The 18,046-nt window shown below is 40.3% G+C and overlaps 1 long non-coding RNA gene across 1 annotated transcript; it reads left to right on the top strand.

The window, feature by feature from the left end:
- Window positions 1–17,050: 17,050 nt before the first annotated feature.
- Window positions 17,051–18,046, top strand: LOC146026562 (uncharacterized). The gene is made up of 3 exons (XR_014454487.1): window positions 17,051–17,185; window positions 17,331–17,468; window positions 17,549–18,046. It is a non-coding gene; the product is annotated as an uncharacterized LOC146026562 (long non-coding RNA).

Raw genomic sequence — 18,046 nt, 5'->3', positions numbered from 1 at the left:
ATTGTGTATTTTCTATTTTTTCTATATTAATTCTGATGTAAGGCTTCACAGAGGATTTCTTTCTCTGGAGGATTTTCATAGGAACCATTTCAGTTCGAACTCCAGATTCAATCCACCTGGTTGGAGTGTACCAAAATTAAAGATGTTTCTCATCTCATTTTTGGCCAATAATTCTTCTAGATTATTTTTCCTCCAATTGTTCTTAACCAGTTCAATTCCACAAAAAAAGGATAGATGTTTGGGATCACATCCATGAGTCGATTTAAAGTGGGCCGAAACACTGTGAGAATCTAGACCCTTCTTAATGTTCCTCAGATGTTCTGACATCCTATCCTTGAGTTTTCTGCTAGTTCGGCCTATGTACTGTAAATTACATGTACACTGGAGGAGATAGATCACATTTTTACTGTGGCATGTTATGAACTGGTTGATGGAGTGTTTTTTACCCCATTTGGTGGAAGTGACTTCTGTGACTTTCCGTTCGGAACTCTTGCAATTCCTACACATCATGCAGGAACCACAGCGATGGAAACCTTTGGTATAAATAGTACCTGGTATTCTCTTCTCTTGGTAATTGCTTACACTTGAGACGACATTGTCTTTGATGGTTTTCGCTTTTCTGTACACGAACTTCGGTCTTTCTTTCAGTATATTTTTCAGGGTATTATCCCGTAATAAGATGTTCCAATGCCTTTTTATAATAGTTTCCATTTGTTTATGCTGACTATTATATTTTGTTATGTAAGGTATGGTATCCAATTTTGTTATAGTTTTTTCTTTTGTTAGGAGTTCTCTTCTGTTGCAATTTTTGTATTTTTCAAAGGGTTTTTGAATTGTTTCTATTTTGTAGCCTTTGAAGAGGAATTGTTCTTTGAGTGTATTTCCTTGGGTTTCGTAATCCTTTAATGTAGTGCAGTTCCTGCGGATTCTGTGGAACTGACTGTTGGGCACCGATGTTAACCAATTGTTATGATGGTTACTGTTAAAGGGAATGAGGGAGTTGCAATCTGTAGGTTTGATGTATGTTTTGGTTTGGATGCAGTCGTTTTCAATGTATATCAGAAGATCCAAAAAATTAACGGATTCTTTGCTGTATATGTAGGTTAAATTGATATTTCTTGTGTTATTGTTGAGGTACTGGAGGAAGTCTTTAAGTGAGTCTTCATCTCCCTTCCACAAGAACAGAATATCGTCAATGTATCTTGACCAGAGGACCAGATTCGCCCCTAGGTCATGCCCCCCATAGACACACTGTGATTCCCAGTGTGCCATAAAGAGGTTGGCATAGCCCGGGGCAAACCTGGTCCCCATGGCCGTGCCGTTGGTCTGTAGGTAGTACGATTCGTTATACCAGAAAAAATTATTTTTCAGTATGAACTCTATTCCCCAGAAGTTTTTTTTAACAAAAAAAATATATATATATTTTTGGACAAAGAAAATCTGGATAAGGTATACTCAACCTGTTATAGTAATAATAATAATAATAATAATAATAATAATAATAATAATAATAATAATCTGATTGTCATCATTTATAGTGACAAATAATGAAGCATTAGTTATAATGTATAATGTAATAGCCACTTTAAATGTTTAATGTTCTAATGTATGTCATTAATTTTTAAATGGTATAATCAGGTGTCCTACAGGGTGGGTGTTATTACGCTTTGTACACTACCTTAATGCCAATATTTTTTTCTTTTGTAGAACTTTAATGCTGTTGTAGCTCTACAATATTTAAAACATTTATACCTGTTTCCAATGTTCCCTCTAATATTACGAAGGCTGTGTGCGGCAAAAGATTTTGGCTGTGCAACTTTGGAAGAAAATTTTAATTTTTGTGCGTCACTTGACTTAATGACTGTGGACCCAGGCATTTTTATAAGCTATACCACAACTGTCATTTTTGTAACTTGAAAATGGCGTTCAGCATTTGTGTTAACTTTACTTTAAACTGATAATAAACATTTAAACATTCAAAACACAGCACACAATGTAGTAAATGGGTGAAACACACATTAATTGAGTCCACAACTGCAAAAATGGAACACTGCTGCTTTGTGCACTCTGTTGTAATGTCTGTGCGCACACTCGTCGAGTTGTGTGCGTGCGCACGTGCGCACAGCTTAGAGGGAACACTGCCTGTTTCTCATTGATTAAACCCCTTACTATACAAGAGGGGAGAGGGAGAGTGCAGAGAAACGCAGAGGGTCCCTGGCATTGGGTGCGGCCTCCTCCAGACAGAGACAGGCGGCGCTACAGCTGCTGCCTCCCAGATGCGGAGACACCATCTGCCTGGGGCAGGAACATGGCAGCCAGAGGGATCCACTGCCGTGGCCGCTTCACCGGCCGCTACACCCAGCAGCTTCACCACGGTACAGACACTGATGGGCAGAAAAGATCTAGAGGAGGATCCTGGCCTGCAGGCACCAGCTGAAGCCTTTCAAAAGTCTGTGAGAGGCCTAGCGTTGTCCTATCCCCACTGCAGAGACAATGCTGCTGGCTCCGGGTTGTGCTCAATATCTCGAGATAATTACTAGATCTCGCGCATACCTAGTAAGGCGGCTGGGGGGAGAGATAGGGTTTTTTCTTTAATGCGCATGCTCAGCATTCTGGGGGTGCCTATAAGAGAGATATATGAGAGCCATGGACGCTGGACATAACGGCTTTCCTTATTGGCTAGGGGGGAAAGGGGGAGGGGTTTAATGCATCTGGCAGTAACGGGTGCCCGCTTCTCCATGTTATGGAGAAGTGGGACCTGTTATTTTAAAAACATTAGGGGCAGATTAATACGTCCACCCCATTGAAACTAATTAGTAGGCCATAGTCATTCCAAGTGACAACACAAATTCTTCTACATAGCATTAAAGTTAATGATCACTCTGAGATAAACCTAAACTTGGTTAGATCATATAATAGAAGTACCGTAATCATTGCAATGTGTGCTGACATAATATAAAATGAATTAAAACGATTCTGTAATAGGCCACAAAGTTTACAATATATAATGGCATGTACTATTTACCTATTTATGTATGGTCTAATCATACTTTTGGCTACCTCATCCTAATGAAGTCAGACTACACATGTCACATTATCCTCTGGATGGATTCTGTGTCCTATTACCAGAAAGAATGTTAGCATCTCCTATTAAAATGACATGACTCTAATGACTATAAATACCACTGCAAACTCCCCACACCATTTACTGGCTTTTGTTAGATTCCTGCGCAGATTAATATGATTTGCTTGTAATTACAATGACTTTCTGTCATGTCTGAACAGCATGTAGTCATGTGTCTCTTTTCTCTGTAGGTATACTGATTGGAACAGGAAATATTACAGCCACTCGTCCAGTGCATTCCACCTCCAGAGCACAATTGTACAATTGCTGGAAATAAGAGTAGGAATGTGCTCACAGTATAACATGTAAAACCACATTGCCCAAGTTGGGCAGATTGAATGCGTCCTTCAAAAAATAAAAAGTCAAAGTTGATCTGATAAAACTTTCCAGATCCTGAAAGCCAGGGCTTCCAAAGCACTGATCCACCTTGGATATATTTTGCAATAGGTCAACCCCAAAAGGTACATAAGGTCAACTCTGAGATAAGGTTGACAAAACCAAAGGGTTGACTCATGAAATGGTCGACAAGTTTTTTGTGATTTTTTTTTCAAGGTTTTGCTGTCGACTTAATGACTGTGGACCCAGGCATTTTTATAAGCTATAACACAACTGTCATTTTTGTAATGATAATTGTAAAAGTATAATCATCAGCAGAGGCAGATTTTCCTCAAGGCAACATAGATGCCTGCAAATGGTCCCATGAGGTCCCAAGGGGCCCCATAAAGTTATTCTCGCCATCCAAATGATTACCAGTTATTTATATAGAGCACACATATTCCACAACATAATACAGAGAATATTTAAACATTCAAATCAGTCCCTGCCCCAGTGGAGCTTACCATCTAAATTCCCTACCACATGTACATGCACACACAGACATTCTAGGGTTAAGACAATTAACCTACCAGTATATTTTTGGGTTGTGGGAGGATACCAGAGAACCCGAAGGAAACCCACACAAGCAGATCAAGAATATTCAAAGTCCAAACAGTTAGGGCCATGGTGGGACAGCAGTGCTGTGAAGCAGTAATTCGAACATTACACCATCTGTGCTGCCCATCATGAGATCACATGGACCTGCACACACCCCAATAGTACCTTTGATGTTCTTTGATAGGATAAAACATATTTGGACAAACAAAATTATTTCATCCACTGTATGTGGCAGTCAGTTTACTTTAAATGTGACACAAGTATTATGCCTACTTCTAACAGACCTAGAGCCTGATTCAGATTTGTATGATATCCCGATGTTCATGCAGCTGATCCTTTATCAGTAGACTGTACACACTCCAAGGTACTCTACCGATGCCGGCTGGAATCAGTAGCAAAAATAAAGTGCTATAGATTGTTTGAGGAGGGCCCCACACCGATATCTTGCCTACAGCTCCATGATGACTAAGGGGGAAATTTACTAAGATGTGTATTCTACTTCACATGTGATGTTGCTATGGGCAACCAATCAGAATCTACTTCTTATTTATTTAGCACCATCTAGACGATAGTAGACAGGATCTGAATGGTTGCCCACAGCAACATCACATGTGAAGTAGAATACACATCTTAGTAAATTTCCCCCTAAATCTGCCTCTGCCTTGATGTCTTTATTCATTTGAATCTGTAATTGGATATTGCTAAAAACCTTGATATTATGAGTAATAATTGAAAGAAATCTAGAGAGTGCTCAGATTCCCAGTGGGCACCATTTTGGTTATTTTATAGTTTTTATTATTATTATTATTATTATTATTATTATTATTATTATTATTATTATCTGGCCTATTCATATTACTAGATATCTGGCAGGCATTTCCTTTGTCTCTAAAGCCTTTTTCACATTGCAGCTTTAACACGGCATATTGCCTTTTTTTACTGCTTTAAAACGGGTACAGCTGCAATGTGAAAGCTCCATTGTCAATTTACCGGTTACAGAATACCGGTATTTTGAAACGTGTTAAAAGCAGGATCCTACACGTTTCTGAGCCATTTTCCCTGCAGTCTGAACAGCTCAGAAACGGTATTTGCTACAAATGATAACCACACACGGGTGATAGGTTATCTCCCTGCATGATCCCCGCCCACAAGCAGGAAAAGGCCATTTAAAATGACATTGTATGGCTTTCTATGGGTGAAACGGGTTGAATCTGAAAGGTACAAAAACAGTATTGAAATTGCAATATACCTTTACAACATGCAATATGAAAGGGGTTTAACTGGCTTTTGACCCGTTTTAAGACACGTTTACAATTCGGGTTGAAAGCAGGTTTTTGGTACTTGTTTCCTAGCATGGCGCCCCCGAATTTTGATCGTACTGCATCTTATGCAATCACATTGCATTGCATGCAATATAGCGGCATGCGATGCATGCAATGCGATGTGATTTTTAATTGTACAAGCACCCTAATGGGTGCTTACAATGTTAAATGCACCACCATTGTCAACGCCACCCCCGGTACGCATCCTTCGACCTTTTCATACCCCCACTATCCATGTCAGCGTGGAATTGATCTTAGATAGGGTGGCGAGCGGACACATATCACTTTACATGTATTCCGCGTCCCCTCGCGGGGATCGCTGCGCTCGCCGCGCTAATTACCGTATGAGACATTCCCATGAGAACGCCGGGCGTACTCATGGTAATGAGGCCGTGACGCAGGAGCGGGGGGTGGGGAGATGACATCACCGGATGTCAACTGCCCGCCCATATTCGTGCCAGTGTGCACGCATATGTTAGTGACTTAAAAGTCACTTATATATGTGTGTACCTTCCACATCTTTCGATGGTTGCCGACCATCGAAAGATGTGGGAGGTTACCCGCAGGCATACGAATGGATGTTTATGCTAAATATCCATTCGCAGCCTGTGTGGGCGAACCCACGCTGCGAGGGGGGCGTTCATTCGCCGGGTGGGGTTTGGTGGATTTGCAAGGCTGCGAATTCACAGCCTTGCGAATCAACCAGAATAACCCCCTTAGTGTCAAGGTGTATCAATATTGTCAACTTACATGCAGGAATGAGAGGGATTTCTCAATCGGGATACCAAGATACTGTACCATAATCAGGTTCTAACACCTGATTCTGGACTGCCACCTCTATTTCAAGAAAAGTCCAAACCAGTTCTGGACTCTTTTTGTCACCTTGGTATACCGGTTGAGATAAATCTCTCATTCCTGCTTGTTAGTTGACAATATTGATACACCTTGACAGTGCGATGGTAGGTCCTGGGAAGGAAGGAATGCCAGCCCTTAATTACTAAAACATTCCATTGCTAAGGAGTAAATACAGCAAACCTCCAAACTGCGATGTGAGTCCTTCAGGAAGAAGGGCTCACCACTTCTAAATGCACATTGCTTTATAATCCAGAGGATAACTGGGAAAACGCACTCTGAGGATTACAAATTGGGCCAATTCCCACCAGAACATTATAATGGAATGGACATTGGTGACTTTCAGCTGGACTCAGTCGGGTAACTATACACACCACTATCCCTTGATTTTATTGAGTTTTAAACTATATTTGTGCCTTAAATAGCATTTTATATTAAATGTTTGTTGCTTCAATTGAAATTTTGTTATTTAGCGCAGTTACCCACTTGTTTGTTTTTTGTTTGCCACCTGGAGAGTGACGTCGTCTTTTTGAGTAACGTCTGCTTGAAAACACAGCTCACCACATAGTGCCCTAGATATTCTTTATATCTTTTCTAAATTTTCATAAGTACCAACCAGTCACCTCCTAACTGTTATTTTTCAGATATTACATGTAAACTGGAAGGTGGAAACTGATTGGCTGGTCCAATATTACTTCTCTCTGAGACTTCATGTATCCATAAAACATTTAACAAGTTAACAGGATCCAATTGATGGTGGTAATTTACCTAAGAAGCAAAAAAGGACTAAAATATCTTACAGCCAGTCTGTATTGTGTGTTAAAGTATCTGTTTTCGGGCTATACAATTGCAGCTTATCGAGGCTGATTGGGCAGCTCAAGCCGAAATTTCGAAAGTAAATTACCGCAGCTAATCACCAATTTACAAGCAGAAATGCTTTTATATAGTTCCATAACTGCTAAATAAAAAAACAATGTATATTCCAAAAACTGTATTCACAAGCATTATACGTTACCCTGGCATTATACATTACCCTGGCCTTGGGGTAGGTCTATCAGTATCTATCTTGTGTTTCAGCTGGCTATTTTAAATGTCCTACATACAGCAGTTACTAGTGATATTGTGAACATGAATAAATGACAACTTCAGTCACTTCCAAAAAGCCCACTGGTGGTTAGAGCATTAAACCAGTGTTTTCCAAATGTGGTCCTCAAGACACCCCAACAGTGCAGGCTTTACGGATTTCAATGATTAGGCACAGGCCACTAAATTAGTAACTCAGTCAGTTTGATTATATCATCTGTGCACAAGCAAGGCTATCTCTAAAACCTGGACTGAACTTGGAATGCCCTGGTGACTGCTTTAGGAACAACTAGACAGCATTAGACAGTGTACTTGGTCAGTGGGGCCTAGAAGCTACGGAAATCGTATGCCAATCTAGTCAGCACTGTTCGAGATCTTGTAATTCAGGCAGTCAATCAGTTAATGAGTCTGACTGTGTGAGAGAGCATGCCATGGCAGTATGGGCTTTATTCTGGTTCACTCCTTCTGGCAAATTCCTTCTTAGATGGACAAAACCATGTGCACTGCAGGTGGGGCAGATGTAACTTGTGCAGAGAGCATTAGTTTTGGGTGAGTTGATTGTAGCATGCACAGTCTTTTGATAATGGGTTGCCACGCAAATTTGCACACCCTAAACCCAATGTCCTCTCCTTCTCTCACAATGTGACCATCAATGAACTTCCAGACTGACTGCTCAGGGAAAAGACACTTTTATAAAGTGACATTAATTAAACCTAAATTTTACATAGAAAATACTGAGTTTCAAATAGGAACTACTTAGGCTATTACATTTAAAAAAAAAAGTACAGTATAAGCCTATGAGTTTGGTGGCTGTGTGGGATGACGGAAGAACTCTAATTCGGCTGGCATCCTGTACAGCCCCTGAAACTGGAGGCTATTACATTTGGCAGATGGAAGCATCACTTTGTGTTTCATCTACAATACAAAGTAATAGAGAAAGTGTTATAAAAATATGTATGCGCTACTGAATTTTTATTAACTGACAATTAATAAAATGTACAGTTTATACAAATGTAATAGATTCTATAAATATACAGTGTATGTTTATTTTGAAATAGCTGCAGGAATCCATGGAAACAACAAAACAAATGCTTGCTATAGGGTATAGCCAGCATCATTTTAATGCTAATAACTTCTTACTTAAGACTAATGAGGTGCTGATGAAATAAGCTGTTACCATCAATACGCAGATGTGATGAGTTCTCCACATTTCTGTTTCCTGGAGCAGAAGGCTATTAGAGTATGAATATTTGTCTTTTAATAATGTTGAGTTTGTGGAAAAGTGCCTAACAAGATACAGCTATTATTAAGCATTTGTGCTGCCAGTACTGTCCTGATATACATGGACCTGTCAATTGCTGGGTGGCTATTTATTGTACAAACTATGGCCCTCCAGCTGTTGTGAAACTACAATTCCTATCATGCCTTGCCACAGTTTTGCTATTATGAAATGCTAAAACTATGGCAAGGCACGCTGGGATGTGTGGTTTCACAACAGCTGGAGGGCCACAGTTTGGACATGGTTGTAGTACAGTTTTTAATCTCTTTACTCGCATCGTCTCAACTCTTGTTCCCCTATTTTTCTTGTCCTATTACTCTTAATGTCCCCCTTGTTCTTGCCCAAATCCTCCTATCTTCCCCTGTTTTTGTACTTATACTGTACTTTACTCTAATTATCCCCTTATTCTTGGCCTATTTCTCCTGTATCTATTTATTCTTCACCATATTCCTGTCGTCTCCCCCTATTCTTCCTTTCTCCCCTAAATCTTCCAATATTCTTCCTGTCACCTCCATTCTGGTCATCTCCCCATATTGTTCCTGTCTCCTCCATTCCAGTCATCTCCCCCTATTCTTCCTTTCTCCCCATTCTGAAAATATACCAAAATGCTTATCTCACCTATTCCTGCCATATCACAATATTCTTCCCGTCTCCCCTATTACTGCCACCTCCCCTAGTCTTCCTGGCATCTCGCTCGTCTCCTGGTATTCCTGTCCCTCTACCCCTTTTACTACAATCTGTGCATTTACCTTACCTCATTATTGGTTTTCTTTTCCTTATTATCTTCCATACAGTATTTTATTTTCCCTCCTTCTGTGTACCTTGTTTTTGCTTATTATGCTGTGCTTGGGTAGTGAGCATGCGCATGGTGATCTGTCATGGAAAGTGTTACTGTTTTTTTTTTCTATTTATTTCTATTATTCCATCCATCCTTCCATATCTATCCCATTTGCCCATGTTTCTGTATCTCACTCCATGATTTTTGGGTCATAAATGGCCATAATTGCACATTTTCTGATAATCACATACTGGGCCATCCCCCCCATAGCTCTGGGTCACTCTGACCATCTTCTACCATCTTACATCCAGAAGCTAAAGACAGCTAAGCCTATGGTCAGATTCATCAAAAGCTGGACAAGCCAGGCAAAACTGAAGCTCCAGGCCTTTTATAAGTGCTCGGACTGGAGGGTCTTTGAAACTTCCGCTACAGACCTAGATGATCTGGCCGACATAGAAACAGCCTACATCAGCTTCTGTGAGGAGATGTGTGTGCCAACTAAAACGCCCACCACTTTAATAACAACAAGCCATGGTTCAGTGTCCAGCTCAAATAGCCAATGAAGAAGCCTATCACAGTGGAGACATGGCCCTGTACAAAAGGACAAGAAACTCCCTTACACGGGAATTCAAACTGGTGAAAAAAAGATTCTCCAACAAGCTGGTGAACAACCTCTCAACCAACGCCCCCGCGTCAGTGTGGAGAGGCATGCAAGCCATAACCAGCTACAAGACACCCCGAACACCAACCACCATGCACCAGAAACTAGTGGATGAGCTAAACAACTCCTACTGCAGGCTCCAGAAGGAACCCCCCTGCATCAGCCCTACCCCATACCAGGGAAAAATTACATGCCCGCCCCCTACCAAGACCGCCTCCTCAGGCTCTCCAGGTGGACCAAGCAGAGGTAGAAGATATGATCAAGAGGGTCAAACCTAGGAAAGCTGCAGGAGTATCTACATCTGCCCTAAAGCCCTCTGCAACACAGATTTCCCCTATCTTCAACAGGATCATCCTGTAAGGTCCTCTCCTGCTTCAAATGCTCAACTATCGTCCCTGTTCCCTAGAATTGAACTGTAAAAAACGTGAAGGACTTCAGGCTGATTGCGCTACCATCAGTGGCAATGAAAGTGTTTGAATGGCAGGTGCTAAACCACAACAGACACTCACCTTGAACCCCTGCAGTTTGCATACCAAGCGAACAGAAGTGTTGAGGACGCAGTCAACCAAGAGTTGCACCACATCCTACAGCTCCTGGATCATCCAGGCACCAATAGAAGGGTCCTATTCCTGGACTTTAGCTTGTCATTCAACACAATTCTCCAACGTATCCTTGGAGGCAAAACTCCATTCACTAGGAGTCCCAGAACCAACATGCTCCTGGATCACTAACTTCCAGACAGCAAGGAAACAGGTGGTGAAAGCTTGTGCATTCAGGACCAGCATGCGCACAATCAGCACTGGTGCCCCACAAGGAAGTGTCCTCTCACCCCTGCTCTTCTCCCTATACACCAACGACTGCACCTCGGCATAACAATCAGTAAAAATCATAAAGTTTGCAGATGACACAACTGTCATTGGCCTGATCAAGGACAAAGATGGGTCTGAATACAGATGTGACGTGGACAGCTAATTCAATGGTGCGCCAGAAACAACTTTGACATACACCTACTCAAAACCGTTGAGATGGTGGTGGATTTCAAAGGGAAACTGATTGCTATGCTCCCACTCATAATAACTAACAGAGTGGTGTCGACTCCTTCAAATTCCTTGGGACAAAAATCTCCCGAGACCTCAACTGGGGAACCAACATTACCACTACTGTCAAGAAGGCGACTCAAGAAGCATGCTGAGAAGATCTCGGAGGACAAGTTGTACCTTGGCCATAAACTGTTTGAAACCCTACCATCAGGCAGATGCTATAGGTCCATCCCAACAAAGTCAACAAGAACTATCAAAAGCTTCCTCCAAATTGCTGTCCACCAACTGAACAATGTTGAACGTGCCAATTTCTTAACATGCAATTGTTCCATTATGCGAAAAATGTATGTAATATATGTTATGTCTCTTGTATTTTTTGTTTCTTTTTTTCCCCCTTGTGTTCCTTGCTTGGTGCTGCACTGTTACCTCAAAAATTCCTAGAATACGCAGGTATACCTGGCCAATAAAGCATATTCTGATTCAATTTTAGTAAATTTCCCCATTGTCTTTATGGACTCAACCTCCATTCTGATGTTTGTTCACTCTGTAATTTTTTTTTGTTGTCTTTCCAGCCGTGGGAATGGCGGATTAATATAATCATTGTAGAATCAATACTGGCTCAATGTTTCATTGAGTAATGTTCTATGTTATTTTCCTATTTATTTGTTGGTAAACCCTTTATCTAGTTCTACATTCACTTTTTGTTCTTACTTTACGTCACTGCGGTCATGCATGGATGGCATTGGGGCCTGGGCTACTGGTGATATAGAGTAATATATCATATTTATTTATTAACAGTTTCTTATATAGCGCACACATATTCCGCAGCGCTTTACAGAGAATATTTGAACATTCACATCAGTCCCTGCCCCAGTGGAGCTTACAATCTATATTCTTTACCACATGTACACGCACACACATTCACTCTAGGGTTAATTTTGTTGGGAGCCAAATAACCTACCAGTATATTTTTGGATTGTGGGAGGAAACCGGAGTACCCGGAGGAAACCCACGCAAGTACGGGAAGAATATACAAACTCCGCACAGTTAGGGCCACGTTTGGAATCAAACCCATGTCCTTAGCGCTGTGAGGCAGTAATGCTAACCATTACACCATCCGTACTGCCCCAATATTGCACACATATTGGTTTTCCCATATATCATTTGGGTTGTTTTTTTTTGGTTCACTCTGACAAATTCCTTCTTAAATGGACAAAACCATGTGCACTGCAGGTGGAGCAGATGTTAATTGTGCACAGGAAGTTAGATTTGGGTGGGGTTTTACTTCAAAGTGAGATCTATATTGCAGTGTAAAAATAAAGCAGCCAGTATTTTCCTTGCACAGAAACAAAATAACTCACCCAAATCTAATTCTCTCTGCACATTTTACATCTAGTAAAATGCCACACAACAAATCTAGGGTCAAGGAAATGCTCAGGCCATGGTCTTTGTTTGCAATGTTTGCAAGTGGTATTCCTTCTAGTGCTACTGCTGTTTTAGAAACTACAGTAGAATAATGCCTTTTGTGGAAGCCATGGCCAAATGCAGTCAGGCAACATCTTCTGTAACCTCATGTGATAATAATGCAGTACCTTCTCCTTTCTAGTGTCTAGTAGAGTCTAGCAGAGGTGTCACCTTTAAAACTGACAAAGCAGTGCCCAAAAAAAAAAGGACAAGTAAATCTGAAGAAAAAATGTTGTGTTCAGAAATCCCTGAGAGGAGTATAGGGCTTTCCACAATACCTACAGTATGTGTAAATATGACATTTCTGGCACTGTACTCATATAGACACATCCTTCCACAATCTCTGCACCCTCTGCAAATGCAGGGATAAGCACCTCAAGTAAAGATGTTTACACAGAAATTGCTTGTGTGGAAGTGCATTTTTGTATCTGAAGCTAATCAGAATGTTGATGTTGTAGTACTTGCCTGTTCATAAAACCAAAAAAGCCACCTCTTCTGTGTGAAAAAAGAAAATAATAACCAGCAGACCAGTATAAGTTACCAGCATAGTCCTTCAAAAAAATAATGTTTTATTCGGGCCCAAATAAATCAAGCACTTCAGCCACAAAAGTGTCAGACCCTGCCACTGAAGATCTTGTATCGTTAAACTGTACTTATCCTTTTCAAATTAATATACAACATAAGAGTGGTTGGGAGAGCCCAATGACAATTCCATCTTGCACCACTTGTATACTAGATATAGGGGAAAAACATGGTAAAATCCCTCATACTCAGACTCTGGTGCACCTCTTAATTGTACTGCAGGGGTGTGGGATGCAGTTAGGAAGAATGGGGACATTATGGCCATCAAGTCAACCCCCTAATATCTTTTAGTGTAAGATTTTGAGTTTGTAGTTCTGCAGTGCAAGCATTTATTTTCTTGGCTTCTTTTAAAACCCATGTCAGGAAACCTTGCTATTAGCATTATATTCTTATATGGACTTAACATTTTTCAGTTGCTGGAAAACAAACCAAGTTTGACTATAATTTTCTAAATTAATCAATTATTGAAAAGTAATGAATCAATTAGAATCAATAAATGTTATACATTTTTTTAACTGCCTTCCTGTCTGCCACTGCTGTGCTGCAATGTTCCATAGATGTGCTATATTCTTAATGTATGCTTTATGTTTGTGCTGTTGCTCGATCACTTCATTTAACCAGCCAGCCTTTGGTCTATGAGGGTGAACACTATTGTCAGGTGTGAGGTGGTCACTGACTGGATGAATTTAACTGTACTAACATTATCAGGCCGAAATGACATGATTTTAGCAAAAAAATGCAAATTCAAAGCCAAAACATGTCAGGGTAAGTTCAGCTCTGGAAAAACACATAAATACATACATTGCTCATGGGGTTAATGATAATCTGAAATGCTCCCTTTGACTTAAAAAATATTACCTGGATGTTATATGTTTAATAGAGGCTCATTTGACAAGTAGTACGCGACTTTCTCTTAGGGGGTGTATAGTAAATTTACCCAGTGGTCTGAAATCACTTGAAATCACTTCTGCACCAATATGCCTATTTCTTCTAGTAAAAATGTGTTGAAATAACAATATTAATTTGAGGATTAAAAAGTACTCACCATCCATTTGACATAAATGGTGTAGCAACATCTGCAGTGTTAGAATCCACAATTCTTACCATTTCTACAGATCATTCCAATGCAGAATAACTTAAGTCTTTACAAATTCTTTCCAAGTTCAATGATTTTGTCTATAGATTCTACTGTGCAGTAATTTATAAACCTGGTTCCAATAATGTCAAAGAAGATCGCATCCAAAGATTTGGAATGACCTACTTGTCATACCCTCAAGTGAGATCATATATTCAATCACTAAGCAACTGCTGAAAGAGAAAAACCAGAGCAACCAAGAGTTTGGTATAGATGATTAAATCCCTTAATCTTTTCAGAAACTCTAATTACCAGATGGATTTTTGCATCACCTGTAGTAAATTTTTGTTCCCAATTATTTATTCAGATTTAACATTTTCTACTACTAAAGCTGATCCCTACAAATCTATAAGCTCATAGACCTGGGGCCAAATGTAATAGGGTGAGAGTTTCAGAAAGGTTGGTTTTGCAGTGTAGTTGATTGCTGCTTTAACAAAAATGAGAAAACTCTCCCAAAATCTCTCACTTTCTGAAACTCTCACCCTATTACATTTGGCCCCTTATTTATTGTCTTTATTGGTGACCACAGCTTGCCAAAATAGTAGATAATATAATTAGAATTGATTCACTTGCATTAACAATAAATATTCAGACTCACTATGAGTCATTGGACCAGAAGTATTAAAAAGTGATAGAACACCAGGCAATCAGCTCCTATCTGCCATATTACAGGCTGTTTTTGAAAAATAATTGATTGGTTTGTGGTTTATCACTCTCCATTTAAACAATTTTCAAGGCTAAGTACATCTAGAAAATTGAAACATTAACTATTCCCAAGGTTTCATTGAGATATTTTTATCTAGACATCATCATCATTATCATCATCCAAATGATATTGGACATTGTAAATTTGTTTACAAAAATGGGGTACTAAATTTCACTGGTCATGTCTATAGAAGTCATCATCATAACAGACAGAATACAATTCAAGTCTGGGTTCCTGAAAGAAATATGCAATCCTGTTCCATTCTCTTTAAAAATTCCTTCCACCTATCACCTTCAGCCAAACCAAAATCAATCATTACCTTAAAATGAAATTAAATTTTACAATATTTATTAATAGGATACTTGGGGCCGTATTCAATCCCTTGCGAAATCCATTTTTTCTCTGAAAAAGTTCGTTTTTTCGCGACGAAAAGACTTCGTGTATTCAATGTTGTGATTTTTCACGCATGCGAAAGTTTTAAGTTTCGCTTGCGTTTCGCTTATTTCGCTTGGTCAAACCCTTACATTTCGTGTTTTTTTTTATAGATTTTTTCGCTTTTTCGCACAAATGTATTCAATCGTGAGATGACGAAATTGTTATCTGCACATGTTTGATCCGTTTCTCCATTTTCATTTCGACGCCCAATGGGTCACGAATACAAATTTTTATTGAGTGATGCCTCCTTTTAACCTCCGGAACCTAAACATTCTTGTTGGAGAAATGTTTGCCTCTTTGAAAGTTGCTGTTTTCCTAAGAAGGGCCATATATAAATTGTTATTAATACACTTGATTTCCCATCATGCATTGGTAAAGCACATGTTATTTTTTCCCAAGATGCTGTTCACCCCTCACAGTGCCTCACTCCTACGTTTGGGACTTCAGGGAGTAGCAGCTTATTGCAGTCAGCTGTATTTGGAAGCGTTTTTTTAGGGCAATTTGCGTTTTTGGAGAAGAAATAATTATTTTTCAATCACTGCCTACAATAATGGAGTATTTTGCTGACTTGATTGTGATGTTCATGGTCCTATCGACATACATGCTGCGATGCAAACGTCGTCGCCTGGCACGTGGATATCAGCATCATGGTCAGGGGCGTGGATATCAGCATCGTGGTCAGCATCTGTCTACATTTGGTGAGTCAGTGCGTGTTTCAATTCCACGTCCACGCCAGTATCGTACTAGGCCTGTACTGGACGGTCTCTCTGAGGCGGAAGTGATAGGTACCTTTCGCTTATCGTCTCAGGATATCTATTCGCTGTATGATCTGTTGGAAGCTGACCTGGAACCTCGGGTACGGTCAAATCATGCAGTCAGTGGTTTCCAGAAACTACTGGCTGCATTGCAATTTTTTGCGTCAGGCACCTTCCAGCCTACTTTGTCCCAGACATGCGGTTTTTCTCAGCCAACAATGTCACGCTGTTTGTCCCAGGTCATAAAAGCTTTCCGTAAATTAACGACCCAGGTTATAAAATTTCCAGACACTGACAGCGAATGGAATGAGATCAAATTTGGTTTCTTTCAAAAATGGAAATTCCCCAATGTGTTGGGCGCGATAGACTGCACCCATGTGCGACTCACACCTCCCAGGGAATCGGAAGAATGTTATCGGAATCGAAAACACTTCCATTCCCTCAATGTACAGATGGTGTGTGATTCCACAATGAGATTATTGGACATTTGTGTGGGTTTCCCTGGGTCGACCCACGACTCCTTCGTTTTAAGCCAGTCATCTCTATTCCTGGACTTTGAGGAAGGTCGAATGCCAGATGGCTGGCTGTTGGGTATGTAAGTTTTCATTATTTTTTTTAAGTTGCTACTGTAATTAAAAAAGTTTAATACCTTTTCAATTATCCCTTTTAGGTGATGCGGGTTATCCGAATAAACCTTGGCTGTTGACCCCATTACCTGATCCTGTAGGTGATGCCGAAAGAAGATACCAGGAGGTTCACATTGCATCGAGGGGTGTAATTGAAAGGACCTTCGGTGTACTTAAGAGCCGGTTCAGGTGTTTAGATATCTCCGGCGGGACCCTCTTATATTCACCGGGAAAAGTTTGCGGCATTATTAGTGCCTGTTGCATTCTGCATAATATCTGTGTCGCAAGACGTTTGCCGGTGAATATTCATGCTGGTGTTAGCCAGGATGGGGATCTTTCTTCGGTATTATCTGTGGGTATGGACGAAGGAGCAGAGACCAGAAGGCATCTTATTGACACCTTCTTCTCATGTGAGTATATACAAATCATCTGTACACAAACACACACACATATATATCTATATATCTATATATCTATATATATATATAGATATATATATATATATATAAATATATCATTTATCTACATAAATGTTATTTACCTTTTATTTTACAGAGTTTGTTCTTGATGGAGTTCATTACAGTTCATTGAGTTTGTTTGCCCAGTTGCTGTTATTACTGTTTCGTGGTTGGAAGTTTTATTTAAAAGTCCTCTAAAGTGATAATAAATTTCAAAAGATTGTTCATTATGCAGGTGAGATGTGATCTATTTACATTTTTGTTGATTGAAAATTCATATGTCCTGTTTTACATTTTCACATACTTTCCATACAGGTTGTTGGTGGTTATCCCTTTCTATTGTCTGCTTTTAAGGATGTTTCTGTGGAAGCCTGGTTACCTTGGATGAGTGATCTCATCTCCGTCTAATCTGGTGAGTTAGCCATATTCCAAAACTGTGTAGGGGATTCCGGTGTCAAGACTCCTACCCATCCAAACAGTCAATAACCTGTGCCCCCCGTCTGTTTTCCCTTGCAGGATGTGCTGTGTGGCTGCCGGACCTGCTCAGTTATGACCCTTCTGCCTGCTCACCTTTACGGATGGATCTGTTGACGGTGGGATTATCTGCTCCTCTGCTGATGAAATTGGTGAGTATGCTAATCTGAACCCCTGCCCCCCTGTAAAGTGTGTGCGCTCTGTGCGCATGGGAATCCGGTGTCAAGACTCCTAACCAACCAAACAGTCAATAACCTGTGCCCCCCGTCTGTTTTCCCTTGCAGGATGTGCTGTGTGGCTGCCGGACCTGCTCAGTTATGACCCTTCTGCCTGCTCACC

The sequence above is a fragment of the Crinia signifera genome, chromosome 1, assembly GCF_055691185.1.
Source record: "Crinia signifera chromosome 1, ASM5569118v1, whole genome shotgun sequence".
Taxonomy (NCBI): Eukaryota; Metazoa; Chordata; class Amphibia; order Anura; family Myobatrachidae; genus Crinia; species Crinia signifera.
Note: the sequence above shows the minus strand (reverse complement) of the source record. Positions and strands in the feature narration are given on the sequence as shown.